Source organism: Anomalospiza imberbis, chromosome 4 (assembly GCF_031753505.1).
Source record: "Anomalospiza imberbis isolate Cuckoo-Finch-1a 21T00152 chromosome 4, ASM3175350v1, whole genome shotgun sequence".
Classification (NCBI taxonomy): domain Eukaryota; kingdom Metazoa; phylum Chordata; class Aves; order Passeriformes; family Viduidae; genus Anomalospiza; species Anomalospiza imberbis.
In genome coordinates, this window is record NC_089684.1 from 29,192,454 (window position 1) to 29,205,500 (window position 13,047).

Consider the following 13,047-nt stretch of genomic DNA (forward strand, 5'->3'; position numbering starts at 1 on the left):
AAGTTTTGTCAAATTGGAAACTGATTTATAACCTCAACAGGCACAGAATAACGTAGATGCCTTTATTGAACAAACATATAAAAAGCCAAAAAAAATTATCCTAAAGCTATTAGGCAGGAATAGGTGTCCTTGAGGACAGGTAAACCTGAGCTACTGCTGGGAAAAGGGAAAGTGGGTCATCCTTGCAGTGCTAAGGTGCATCCCACAGCACAGCAGAGAATTGTGCTCTACAGGGATGTTTCCTGAGCCAAGGAAACCCCTAAGTAGAGAGATTATTTAAGAGGGCCTGTGGGGATAGGACAAGGAAGAATTTAAAACTAGAAGATAGTAGGTTTAGACCACGTACAAAGCAGATTTTTTTACAATGAGTGCATTGCAACTGGAACAGGTTGCCCAGAGAGGTTGTAGATGACTCATTCCTGGAAATATTCAATGTTGTACAGGGATCTGAGCAACCAGATCTAGTTAACCATGTCCCTGCTTATTGCAGGACTAGATGCCCTTTAAAGGTCCCTTCCAACCCAAAACATGCTATGATTCTGTGGTTCTATGTGTTTTGCAGCCACAGATGGTCGTCCCCTGTCCCAGAGGTGTCCCTGCTTCTTTGGCTTACCAGAGGATCAGCAAGGTCAGGCAGGTCTCACTATTGAATGGGTGACCCTGTACAGGCAATGAGGGCAGCAGCTGCCACGGACAGCGTGGTATTTGCAGGAGTGGCCTGCAGATCAGATGTGATCTGCTACTGAAGCACAGGAGATGCTACCAGTTCCCTTTCTCAGCATTCAAGAGACTAACTTAAAAGTAAACCAAAAACACCCTTTTAAGGGGAATTCTCATTTCACTGCTCCAAGCATCTTGCTGTGTAGCAAGAGTGAGTCATCCAGGGCGATCATGACAGGCAGAGGTAGGAACAGGACAACAACTGAGATGACAAACTATGTACTGTGACACTCTGAAACAGCTTCTCTGAAACAGTGGCTCTCAGGGAACTGACAGGCTTTGTGCTGCTGTCAGCTTCCTTTGCCCCCTGTTCACAGACGGCAAGCTGACAAGAAGGGAAGTAGCTGCACTTATCAATGCAGTAAAAGACTCATATCAGGAGATGGGATGCCTCCACTGAATGGGAAGTCATGGTGTAGAAGCACTAAGTAGTTTTAAGCAGCTGCTTAAACATGATCCCAGCTAATTATTGCTGTTATAAATAAAACAGCTGAACAGTAATAAAATACAAAGAGCTAGGCTCACGTCAAATGCTGCATGAGTGAACACTGTGAAGAAAAACCATTTTCACTGTGCTTCAAAGAGTCTGGAAAGAGTAATGTCCCCATATTGAGTGGGAATAATGAGTAGAAGTTAGCCAACCATGGAGCAGGGACCGAGCTGCTGCCTCCTCATGGTTGGTGGAACCACCATGGGAACAAATGTCCTCATCCTTCAGAAAATGCAGGACTGACAGGGAACTTACTTCTTGCTGGAGACAGACCTTGCTGCATGTCTTGCTGTTTTCATGTTTTGGAATCTGAGACAGTCAATAGGAGCCTTATGTCTTCTGAGTTCTTATTTGTGATGAAAATATACTTCATTGAGATATCTGTTGATTTCAAGAACAGTGTCCTCCTGACCTTGAAATAATTCTTCTCCTGCTCTGAACATCACCATCCTTAACTCAGTGCCATCACTGAATTGGGTCATAAAAAGGATTCAAATCCAGATTATTTTCATGCCTACAAGCATGTCCTTATAAATCAAAGTTATTCTTCAGAGACACAGAATAATAAAAATTTTAAAAAATGAATGAATAAAACTGCTTGTTCTTCAGACTCTAGCTTGAAGTGTCAAATTTCCTGTCCTTGCCAAAGATACCTCTAAACCATTTTTTTACCCAAACTTCAGTGTCTCATGGAGTTTTGTAATTTACCCAGAATAGATATTTGGTGTATGTTCTAATATGAATAAGTTATGGAAAATGTACCCAGAACAAAATATAGATAACATAAGGATATTTTACCTACTCCCTACACAACAGTACCTTTCAGGATCAGCAAGCCTGGCCCATTTGCTTATTATCATCTGCTGCTGTTTTGCTGATGGGAAGATTTTCTCTTTTCTCAGCAACTTTCTCAGTGAAAATAGAGCAAGGCCTCAGATGCACCTCGGGATTATACTAATCCTGCTTTCTTTCCTCACTTTTTTCATGGGCAGCAATAAGTCCTCTCTTACACAAATTCAGAGGCAACACCACTCTGCAGACACATCGCAGCAGTATGAAGAGAGCAAGTGATACATTTTACAAGCTGGTTGCATAGAAAGTGTGTAAAGGGTAGGCAAATTATTTAATAAAATAAATGCATAATAGCTGTAAAGCAGTTTCTGAAGATACTTAGAAGTATGCTCTCTGAAAGTGTTAGTGTAATCCTAAGGGTGCTTGAAATAATGCTTTTATAAAAATAGCAGAAGTGCTTTTTATAAATTGATTTGTAGAGTGTTAACTGTACTTTGTCATGCTACTGAAAGATGATCAGCTTTAAGGCACAGGTAGATTCAATCTACTAGATTGTAGATTGTAGATACAATAGAATAGAATAGAATAGAATAGAATAGAATAGAATAGAATAGAATAGAAGTAGATACAATCTAGTAGATTCAATACTACATCACATTTATAGTTCAATTATTTAGATGAAGAAACTCTAAGTATTCCTCACATGAACCCTCATGTTGGAAATATGGGACAGTGACGTACTTATAATTTCCTTACCATAATCAGTATTAGCATGGCCCCAGTATTAAGATAGGGGTTCAGTGCTCTGGAGCCAATGCAGAAGCTGTGCCCTACTGGTTCACAGATTCCTCCAATTTCAAGGATTTTGCTGTCATGATGATACATGGAGACATGTAGAAGACATGAAGACATGATGCATGAAAGACATTGCATGTTTATAAAGTTATGCAAAATGAAACAACAACAAAGTTGGGAGGCAATAACTTCTTGTGTATCTCCATGGCTGGCTTTTATTCTCCTGTTGCTGTGCTTATGCTTTCTTCTTCTCCCTGCTCCTTTCACCAGGAAACTATCACTTGATCAGGAAATCATATGATATTTTGGGTTTAAAGAGACATTTAAAGGTCATCTAGTCCAAATTCCTGCAATGAGCAAGTGGGATATCATCAACTGGATCTGTTTGATCAGGGCCCTGTCCAACATAACACTGAATATTTCCGGGGATGAGTCACCTATAATCTTTCTGAGCAACATGTTCGAGTCTTGCAACACCCTTATTGCAAAATAATTCTTCCTTATATATAGCCTGAATCTATTTTGTTTTAGTTTAAAACCATTCTTCCCTGTCCTGCCCCTACATGGACTGCTAAAAAATCTGCCCCTCTATTTCTTCTAAGTTCCTTTAAGCTGCAATAAGATATTCCTGGGGCCTTCTGTTCTCCAGGCTGTGTTCTCCAACTCTCCGTCTGCCTTTCCTTAGAGGAGAGGTGTTCCATTCCTCTTGCATGACCTCTCATCCCTGTCATGATGGGAGAGTATTGGGGTGGAGCTGGATGTTTATGAGGGAGTGAGACAGACCCTTGCTAAGGCTACAAAGCCTTAAATATGCACCAAAGTATAATATCACAGTACATGATGATACTATGAAGGTGTTTCCAGAGTTGGTTCCTTGGAAACTTCATATTAATCCAGGGGGAAGGGCGGGAAATGGCTTTTATCTGCCATTAAAAGGAAATTAAATACTTTCTCTTAGCAGAGTTTTCTCTATTGATGGCTGGCCACGCTTTCATGCTTTGTTGCTTTAACTCCTGGATTGTTGCTTAGACCCATGCAAGAGGAAGTAAAAACAGCATCAAATTCCAGTAGGGTTGAAAGTTTAATTGGTGTTGATAGAAATTACGACTCAGTGTGCTGGTTGTTTTGCACAGGCCTTTAACCCTGAATGAAAACAAACCAACCAAAAAACAGCCCCCAAAAACAGTTTAATCTGCTCATCTCGCCACTCAGCTGCGTGTCAGACTTTGTCTACTGACTTCTATAACAAAATCATGACTTCAGTTAAATTAATGGGAAAGTTCCATTTACCCATTAAAACATAAGATTTGCCCCTGGAATTTTCCAACCTAAGTGCTAGTTTCAAAGTCTGTTAAAACGTGTGCTGGTTTGTCTTTACTTCAGATGCTTTAATGCCCGGAGAGATCATTCTTCAGCTTCTATCTGATCTCCAAAGCCAAAACCCCATAATTTCTTTCTGGAATCCTTTTAAATTTTTTGGACTGGGAACTATTTTAGGCTGGTTTTACAAAGCTTCAGTGAATTCACCAGTTTGTGGCTTGTTGAAAGAATTAATCAGTCATCTTTACAAAGAGTTGTCCAGATGGAATGGAAACCTCTAGAGACTCACATTTATCTTTGTGAACTGGTGCTAGATGAAAAGTCTGATAGGTACATGGTGTTTTCCTGCATCCAACCTATTACCAGTGTGTTTGGCTGATAAAGTTAACTACAGCATTCTCAGACGTGATGAGAACTCTCAGCTTTGCCACTGCTGGTTAGCTTCATGTTGGCATCAACAGTGATTTTGTTAAGAGAGGACTTCTCAGAGGCTTCTCCAAATGTCTTGCTTTAAAAGGCAGTTAGAAACAGTTTAATTTAAATAAAGGTGATGTAATAAGTTAAGTTTAAAAAAAAATCAGATAAAATGAGTTGCTCAAGTGATGTATGAAAATAATATTGCAGGAAATCAAACTGTGCTTTCCTCTCTTTGCCTTTGTATTGATTTCAAGGAAAATCAGCAGTTTGTTTTCCTGGCTTTCTTGCTCATAAACACTCAATTTTACTCAATGATTATAACCTTGTTCCACTGCAAACAGTTATTTTATGTATGGAAAATTTAAACACATACAGATTTGTCCCAACACTTAATTTTTACTCAAGAACCCACATTTTCGGTGCTAATACATCCAAAGTATTTTTGCCAATCACTAGCTCTGATGCACAAAAGAGCACATACTCTTTACCTTCAGTGTCTACACCAAAGAAAACATTTACTTGGCATGACATAAAAACCTAAATTACTCACATTAGCAAATGTCCTAGCATTCTGTCAGTTTGCAATCAGTAGTTGCACTGATCCTGAAATAGGAGGGACAAGACATTGCTTACATCCTTGGTGATAGGAAGAAAGAGAGCATTCAAAGGACTCACATGGAAAGGGACTTGTTCAATCAGCCTTAGTTCTCTAAAGAACTGGAACTGAACCCAGAAATATATACAAAATTACGCCCTCTTCTGTCGAGTTGCTTCATCTCTGGTTGCTTTGTTGAACCATTTACAATAGTGGCAGGCAGCTTTAATTAAGAGATCTGATGTTCAAAATTACTGTGTTCAAGAGTTCCTCTCCTAGCAATCCAAATAATATTTACCCACTGAACAAGTACTTTGTCACTACTGTTTTATCCCATGCATTCACTAACAGACTCCTGAAGTGTTCTCTAAGGTGCACAGATTTACTCCAAACATGATTGCTTGAAATCTGGAGCAACGTGGATTTATGTCACACTCTTTACTTGAATCATGTTTACCTTATCACCCGGGAAATGCATTTGGGAATTTTTGATAAAAATTATGTTGTAGCTGAAGCTTTTTTCATAGTCAATCTCTGGTGAATCCTAATGAGATTTTAAACAAGGAGTTTAGTCCATGCTAATTCAGCATTGGTCTGTATAACGAACTTATAGCTAATTTATACCTACTTGCCCCAGTCTTGAATGTACATGTTACCCCTTGCTAGAAAGGAACAATTCTTTGTGATGAATTCTCCTGTCTACACAAGAAAAATTTTAAGCTTCTTTTTCCTGAAGAAAAGTCATTGTTTTAATTAATTAATATTCATATCAAAATCTGTGTCAAAAAGATCCAGACACCATGGAACTCCCTTGTCCTGGCACGATTTGAATGTGAAGGTAGACAAGACACAAACTTGTATGTGTCGTGTATGGTTTTGGAAGATCAGTCTACAAAAAAATCCATGCTTGAGGAGAGACATGAATTAACAGGCATGATGTGGCAACTAGAAATATCTGTGAGTAAGGTTATATGATGGACAACAGTCCTTCTGGGGAAACAGGGCTGAGGGACCAGAACACATTCTCCCAAATTGCAATGATACCTGCACTGCTAAATTGCAAAAGATTGTTATGTTTGCACAATTACAGATAGCTGCTTTTCAATATCATTATTCAACTTTTTCCTGGCAATTACAAAACTTCTTGAATGTGGAGATTAAGTGTGATGATCATCTTATAGTAACCAATTTGCTTTTAATATCTGAACAGGATTTACAGACTGAATGTAATCTGAGCATTTTAAAGCTTTTCCCTTGGAACATGCTGTCATTACATTCATTAAAATACCTCCTATGGAGTCAGCTTTTATCAAGTAAATTATAGGACTTATCATCCATTTGGCATTTTACAGCTTTTTATCACACATTTCTCCATATCAGAAAAAATGCATAGGTATTATATAGTATTGGGCTTCACCAATCTGCTGTTTGATAAAATAGATTGAGTGTAGCACCAAAGAAAAATAAATTGTGCTCAAGTTAAAGAAAAGATGGATGTGGATTTTAAAAGTTCCGTAGTGATCCTAGAAAACAGCACATACTGTCTGCTATCTATTTGCCCAATACCAACAGCATAAAGGTTTGTGAAGAGCTTGTGTGGGTTTGTGATTAGAAAAACTACTAGAGATTTTGCTAGTCTTTGAAAGTATTCAATGCTTACGATAAATGCATCTGTGTTGAAGACAAAGTGATCTCCTCCACTCTTTTCTGCAAACTGATGATATCGTAGCTGAGTTCACAAACCTGTCTCAATAATCTTTCACTCAATAATCTTTTCCCCTCAGATTGTTTTTTCCAGTCATCAACTGATGGCTTTGTGATATTTGACCTTGTGTGAACACATGCTGGAATGCCTTCCCTTTGATATCTTGAAAGTCAGACAGAATCCTGAATATTTCCTTATAAATTTTTCCATGGTCAAATCTAGATTGCTTGATACTACATCCTATTAAAGCCTGAGAATATAGGATATAATATACCACTCACACCTGAGTGGCAGTTTGTATTTATGGATGAATAAAATGTGAGGTTTGGCCTCTGCACCATAAGAACAAATTCTTACTTTTGTGTATTTTGCTACATGGATATATATGTTCACTAGTTACTAGAGTCAGGATTACAACTGAGAATGATTTCTTGTTATGTGACCAAAACACACTGTGTACAGGTGAAGCATAAGCTTACTGAATCACATACCTCTGGCAATTCTGTTTCACAAATAAGCATTTAATAGGGACTGAGAGAAAATTAGGTGTTACACTATGATGTGAAGAATAACCTTGCAACCCTGAATTCTGGATACAGTGAAACATGAAGTGTAATGTCATTGCATTTCTCCCTATCAGGTTGCCAGGAGATGGAGTATTGTCATTAAAACCCATTTGAAGTTAGTTGCAGATTTATGTGAAACTTAAAACCAGTGTTCTGGGAGAATGCAGCACAGAGATGTTATTTTCTACCTTTCTTCTCTGACTTTTCTCAGACAACATTAGGACAATTGTAGCAATCCTCTTTCCCCCATAGTTGATCTACTCCCACCAGGAATAGGAAATCTTTTAATATTAAACTCCAATTTAAATATACAGCACCAAGTGAGAGTACAAAGCAGGTGAAGAGAAGGCAGCTCCAGAAGCAGCAAATTACACTCCAAAGAATATGGATCCTGTTTTCATGCAAATGCTTCTAGTAACAATGAATGAATGAGAAAGTCATAATTTATATAAAGTGTCTCTAAATAAAATGTTTTTTCTTCCTTGAAATACCAGCAATTCTTCAGTGCTTAATGCCTCCAAGTTTGGGTATCTGAGTATTACATATATACAGATGTATTTATAATACCCATAACACAGGAATTGATCCTTCTGACTGCAATGTGCTTTCATATAATTTGCTGAGACAGGCACAAAAACTTGCGCGTCTGAAAATGCTTGATTGCAAACAAAGCTTTGAGGACTCAGTAATTGACCATTAAGTCTAGGATAAACCAAAAGATCATAAAATGGCATGATAACATCCTCTGAGGGATTGCAAAGATCTTTCAAAAGGTAATTTTTAAACAAGTGTGAGAATCTTCTGGACCAGTTCTGCCATCCTTAGTCATGACAAGTAGTATTTGATTCTACTAATATAACCCTGACCTGATAAGTGGGGCTCTTTGCAAATTAAGTACAACTCAGTATAAGCCAATGTGGCAAAACTGTATTCATGCTTTGCTGTGTTTATTTGTTTGTATGCCAACCTCTAGTTATATGGGGAAATGGTTTGCTGCTACTGATTTCATGATACAAAAATAAAATGTGAGTGTATTTTTCTGAATGTATTTTTCAAGAACTTGCTTTTTCCACTGGGATTTCTCTGTATCATGAGCAAAAGGATTGCAGTCTGACTAGGTATCTGTGTAATTTTCACCAGTTTAATGTTTAAGGACTGAACAAGTATAAATTCTTTGGAAATAAAGGAGTAATGTGCACACATGATAGCCAAGAATCTGAGGCACATACTAGATGAAGGATTTGAAGAATAAAAGCAGTTGAGGTAAGGGGTGAGGCTAGTGCCCTAGAATCCAAGTGGAATCAATTTTCTTTTTGGCTAGAGTCAGCTTTTATTGTCTTTCCCCCTATTAAGGAGGACTTCAATGTTTTTCTGGTAGTTAAAGCTTTGCTGTGCAATCCATGAATTTGTAAATTTCCTTGAATTCTCTTTTGTAGTTTATTTTTAAAGCTAATGATGACAATCTAATGCTCTCTTCATTGAGCTTTCACTCTAGGCCATCCTATCTGGCAGATTTTCTTAATAAATATGTTTATTCATAGGTATTTGATCAAATAGTGCTTTTGAAAAGACAGGAAATATTTTTAAGTGTGAGAGAAGATAAAGTGAGTGAAGAAGTGTCACACTTGAGGAAGGTGTACAAGTGTTGTTTTTTGGCTATTTTTTTAGTGTGTTTGGCTTTTCACTTAGAAGACCACTTAAAATTAATAAAATGCAATATGTCATGAAAAAAATGGTGCCTTGAGAAATATTCTGTATATAGCTGCATGAAAATATGGAAAAAAAATTAACTTAGACACCCTGACATTGTCTAAGTCAATTTTAATAAATATTAGTGTGAAAGATATGCTACATAGTTCTGCTAAACACAAACAGGTGATTATTAATTCTGCCATTTACATTCTGGAGGACTGCAAACAGCCTCTTCAGAGTCTGCAGGTCTTCTTGAAATCCATTTGCAGACCTCTGAAGACATCTGGATACTTAAAAATTATCAAAACCATATTACATACTTGTTGAGTCACTCCCAAAATATTCTGGCTGTGCTGTACATGCCTCAGATACTTTTCCTTCATCAAATACATCTCTCTCCTCCAAAAATCATCCAATTTCAAACTGCTGGTTGGAGTCCTTAAGGAAAACACTTGAGTCATCCAGTCAGGAGACAGGACCAACACAGCATGATTTCACATTTTAAGAGTGGCTCGGCAGCTGGTGAGCAAACACCTTGTCAAAGAGGACAGTCTGCAGGTTGTTTACAAGCCAGTGTTTATCAGAGATATCAGACCACTGCACAACTCCAGGCAAGTCCTGATTTGTTTCTAAATAATTTACCCTGAAAATAGATGCTAAACTTAATGAATTAGAAAGAGAATGGATTCCATGCTAATCATGATAGCGTGGCTAATTCACTCTCAATGTTTTGACAGATGCTGTTGTGAGGTATCACTGAGGTTTTCTCTAGGCTAATACACACCCACTGGAGGGATGTCATGTTGATAATTCAAATTACCTCCTTTTATTGCAGAGAACAAGGTGTACTAACAGTGCCCTGCTAGACATTTAATCAACAGGTGCTGACCAGAGTTGGGTGTTTAAAATGGTCAGTCCTGAAAAGGTGTAATTATCCTGCTGAGCTATAAGCATGTCATGATGGCACACACCCTCTCTCTTGGGTAGAGAAATGAGACCTCCAAAGGATCTTTAAGCATCATTAAGTCCAATTACATTCTTAATAGCAGAGACAGTTAAAAAGAGTCTCTTATTAAGCTTTTCCCCCTTTACTGATCCACACAAGGATGTGTTATGTCCCAGTTCTCCAGGTCCAAAACAGGCTATTTTTTATACATGGGTGGAGAAGTAAAGGGTTTTTTGCATAATACATGGTTAAATCAGTTTATTAATTATTAAAGAGTATTAATATTTAAAATGGCATTTACATTAGTAAGCAAGCTGAATAATTTTTAAAAATTAAACTTAGACTCTTAAGCAGTAACTTTGACTATAAGTTATGTGATAAACATTTTCAGTTTTTATTTATAAAGTGGTGGCAATTAAAATGAGCAAATTTTAGTGGCAGGATGTAAGAGATGGCCTACAGTAATTTTTTTTCTAAGTAAATTTGAATGTGATGACAGCTTTTGTGAAGTAGTAAAATTGCATTTATGTGTCTTTGTCATTAATTACCCAGAGAGATGTAGGTTGAATTCTTATCAGTGGCAGAACGAAATTTGAATTACTTCCATAACCAGGGAGTATAGATGATAGTAGTATTGTAAGGAGGCCCTTACATTCATTAAATGTCTTCTGCATGGCACAGAGTGATACAAAAGTGGCACCATTGCCTTGATGTGAATTAAAAACCAGGCTGAGATGTTTTTGCAAACTTCAGCTGGCTGCATTCTTGGGCTTCAAAGAAAGTCCAAGATGGGATGAATAAGTATGGGAAGAACACCAAGAAATGATCCAAAGGCCTGAGGAGAAGAGACTATATTGGACATCATTTCTTGAGCAATAGAACAGAGTTCTATTGGACACTTGTGATGGGAACATTTGGCGTGCTCAATGGAATTTGTATCAATACTCCTCTCTCTCTCTTAGAGAGTGCTCACTTTGATTCCCTTGTGCGTGGGAGTTAGCAGGATGCTTGCCAATACCACTGCAGTAACCAGTGAGGTGAAGAGTTCCTGTGCTCTGTGTCACTAAGGAGGGAGCTGATGTTGGTCTGAACATGATGGCTTCAAGCTGTGGATGTTTGCTAGGAATCTGCCAGACTTCTCTGCTGGCATTTTATCTGTCACACTGGCTAACAGAGAAGTTCCAGGCCAACAGCCTGATACTTACTTCAACTTTCATGTCAAATGCCATATGTCACCTTCAGTGGAATCCACTCTAGAGGCCCTCATGGTATTGATAATGTTCTTTCTGCCCCTCTGCTCCACTCTGGTGAGACCCACCTGCAGGGCTGCATCCAGCTCTGGGGTCCCAAGCACAGAAGAGACATGGACCTGTCAGAGCAAGCCCATAGGAGAGCCACCAGTGTGATTTGAGGAATGGGACATCTCTCCCACAAGGAAAGGCTGAGAGAATTGAGTTTGTTGATTCTGGAGAAGAGAAGGACCTAATTGTGACCTTTCAGTACCTCAGGGAGCCTGCAAGAAAGAAGGAGAAGGAATTGTTTGTTACAAGGGCATGCCTTGAGAGGACAAGGGGGAATGGTTTCAGACTGAAAGAGAGTAAGTTTAGGTTAGACACTAGGAAAAAATCTTGGCTGTGAGGGTGGTGAAGCACTGGAACAAGTTGTCCAGAAAATCTGTTGGTGCCCCACCCCTGGAAGTGTTTAAGGCCAGGCTGAGTAGAATCCTGAGCAACCTGGTCTAGTGGGAAGTGTCCCTGCCCATGGCAGGGTGTGGAATTGGATGATCCTTAAGGTCCTTTCCAAGCCAGGCCATTCTATGGTACTGTGGTTCTATACTTGGATCCCAATGGGAACTCAGCCTGAGGGGGACGTGAGAAAAGTTCTACTTACCTCATTTCTTCCAAACCAAACAAGCAAACCCAACTAGTTTCCACTTGGAGCTGGGCTCCTCTGGGACATGGAGCCACTCCCTGGTAGCACAGCCCAGACAGAAGTGGACTCCGCTGTTGCTTTCAGCCTTTGGTTTGCATTTTTTCTCTTGGAGTTTAGGAGTTTAACTCAATGTGAGAGAGATTGAAATTACCAGTAATTAAAGGCATTCCTGAACACACAAGGCTATCCCCATAAGGGAGCAAGACAACCTCTTGAGGCAGATTTAATTGTTGTCACCATTCCCAGGAGGCAAGATGCTTTAATGAGGGGGGGCAAAGTACTGTTCAATATTCTCCCAGGAGAAAAAAAAAGTAATACTCTGTGCAGCTTTATGGCTTTTCCAAAGATTACATATTACCTGGATGATCCTTCAAGAATACTAAAAGATTATGTGCAGAATTATGGGTTTTCAGGTTCTTTTGGCTTCACATTATCAGACACATCAATTGCATGACAGCCAGGGTGAAAATTACTATTTTATTGCTGCTTTTAAATCTCTCATTTTTTTCACTGAGAGACTTGATCTCTTGAGGGCAGCTGTATGCAGCATGTTTGAAAAATGTGTTCCTTTACATGTGGTAATGAAGACCACAAGATCCCACTGACTATGTTTAACTATCCTTGTGTACATATTAATATCTGAGAAATATTTCTATTTATTAAAACAGACAGAATTCTTAAAGCATGTATGCACGGTAAGATGCAATCGGATACAAGGTACAATAAACAAAGCAAAAAAAAAAGAGAAAGAATTATTAAAGTTGTTTAGGAGACATATTTCTGGAAATTGGTCATGTAAATGAAAATTGAAAGGAAAAAGAACTTGCATAATGGGGAGGGGAACGATCTCTTTGTATTGGATGAAGCAGAGCAGAAACAAATGAAGGTGAAAGAAGAATAAGCATTATTTTAACTTTAAGGAAGGACATAATTTTGAGTGTAGATTTTTACATGGTGTTTCAGAGTTCTTCAGTACAGTCATACCAATGCAGTCAAAGTAACCTCCAGAAGATGATCCCTCAGGAGGAGAATAAGGTGATAACTTTGAGGAAAACTTCAGACAAGTAAAGGATTGCA

General features: G+C 38.5%; 1 long non-coding RNA gene across 1 annotated transcript in view; it reads left to right on the forward strand.

Annotated features, from left to right (window-relative positions):
• Positions 1–1,219: 1,219 nt before the first annotated feature.
• Positions 1,220–13,047, forward strand: part of LOC137473384 (uncharacterized) — a 46,522-nt gene continuing 34,694 nt past the window's right edge. The window contains exon 1 of the long non-coding RNA XR_010998749.1: positions 1,220–1,493. This is a non-coding gene — a long non-coding RNA (uncharacterized lncRNA). The remainder of the gene's footprint in view (positions 1,494–13,047) is intronic.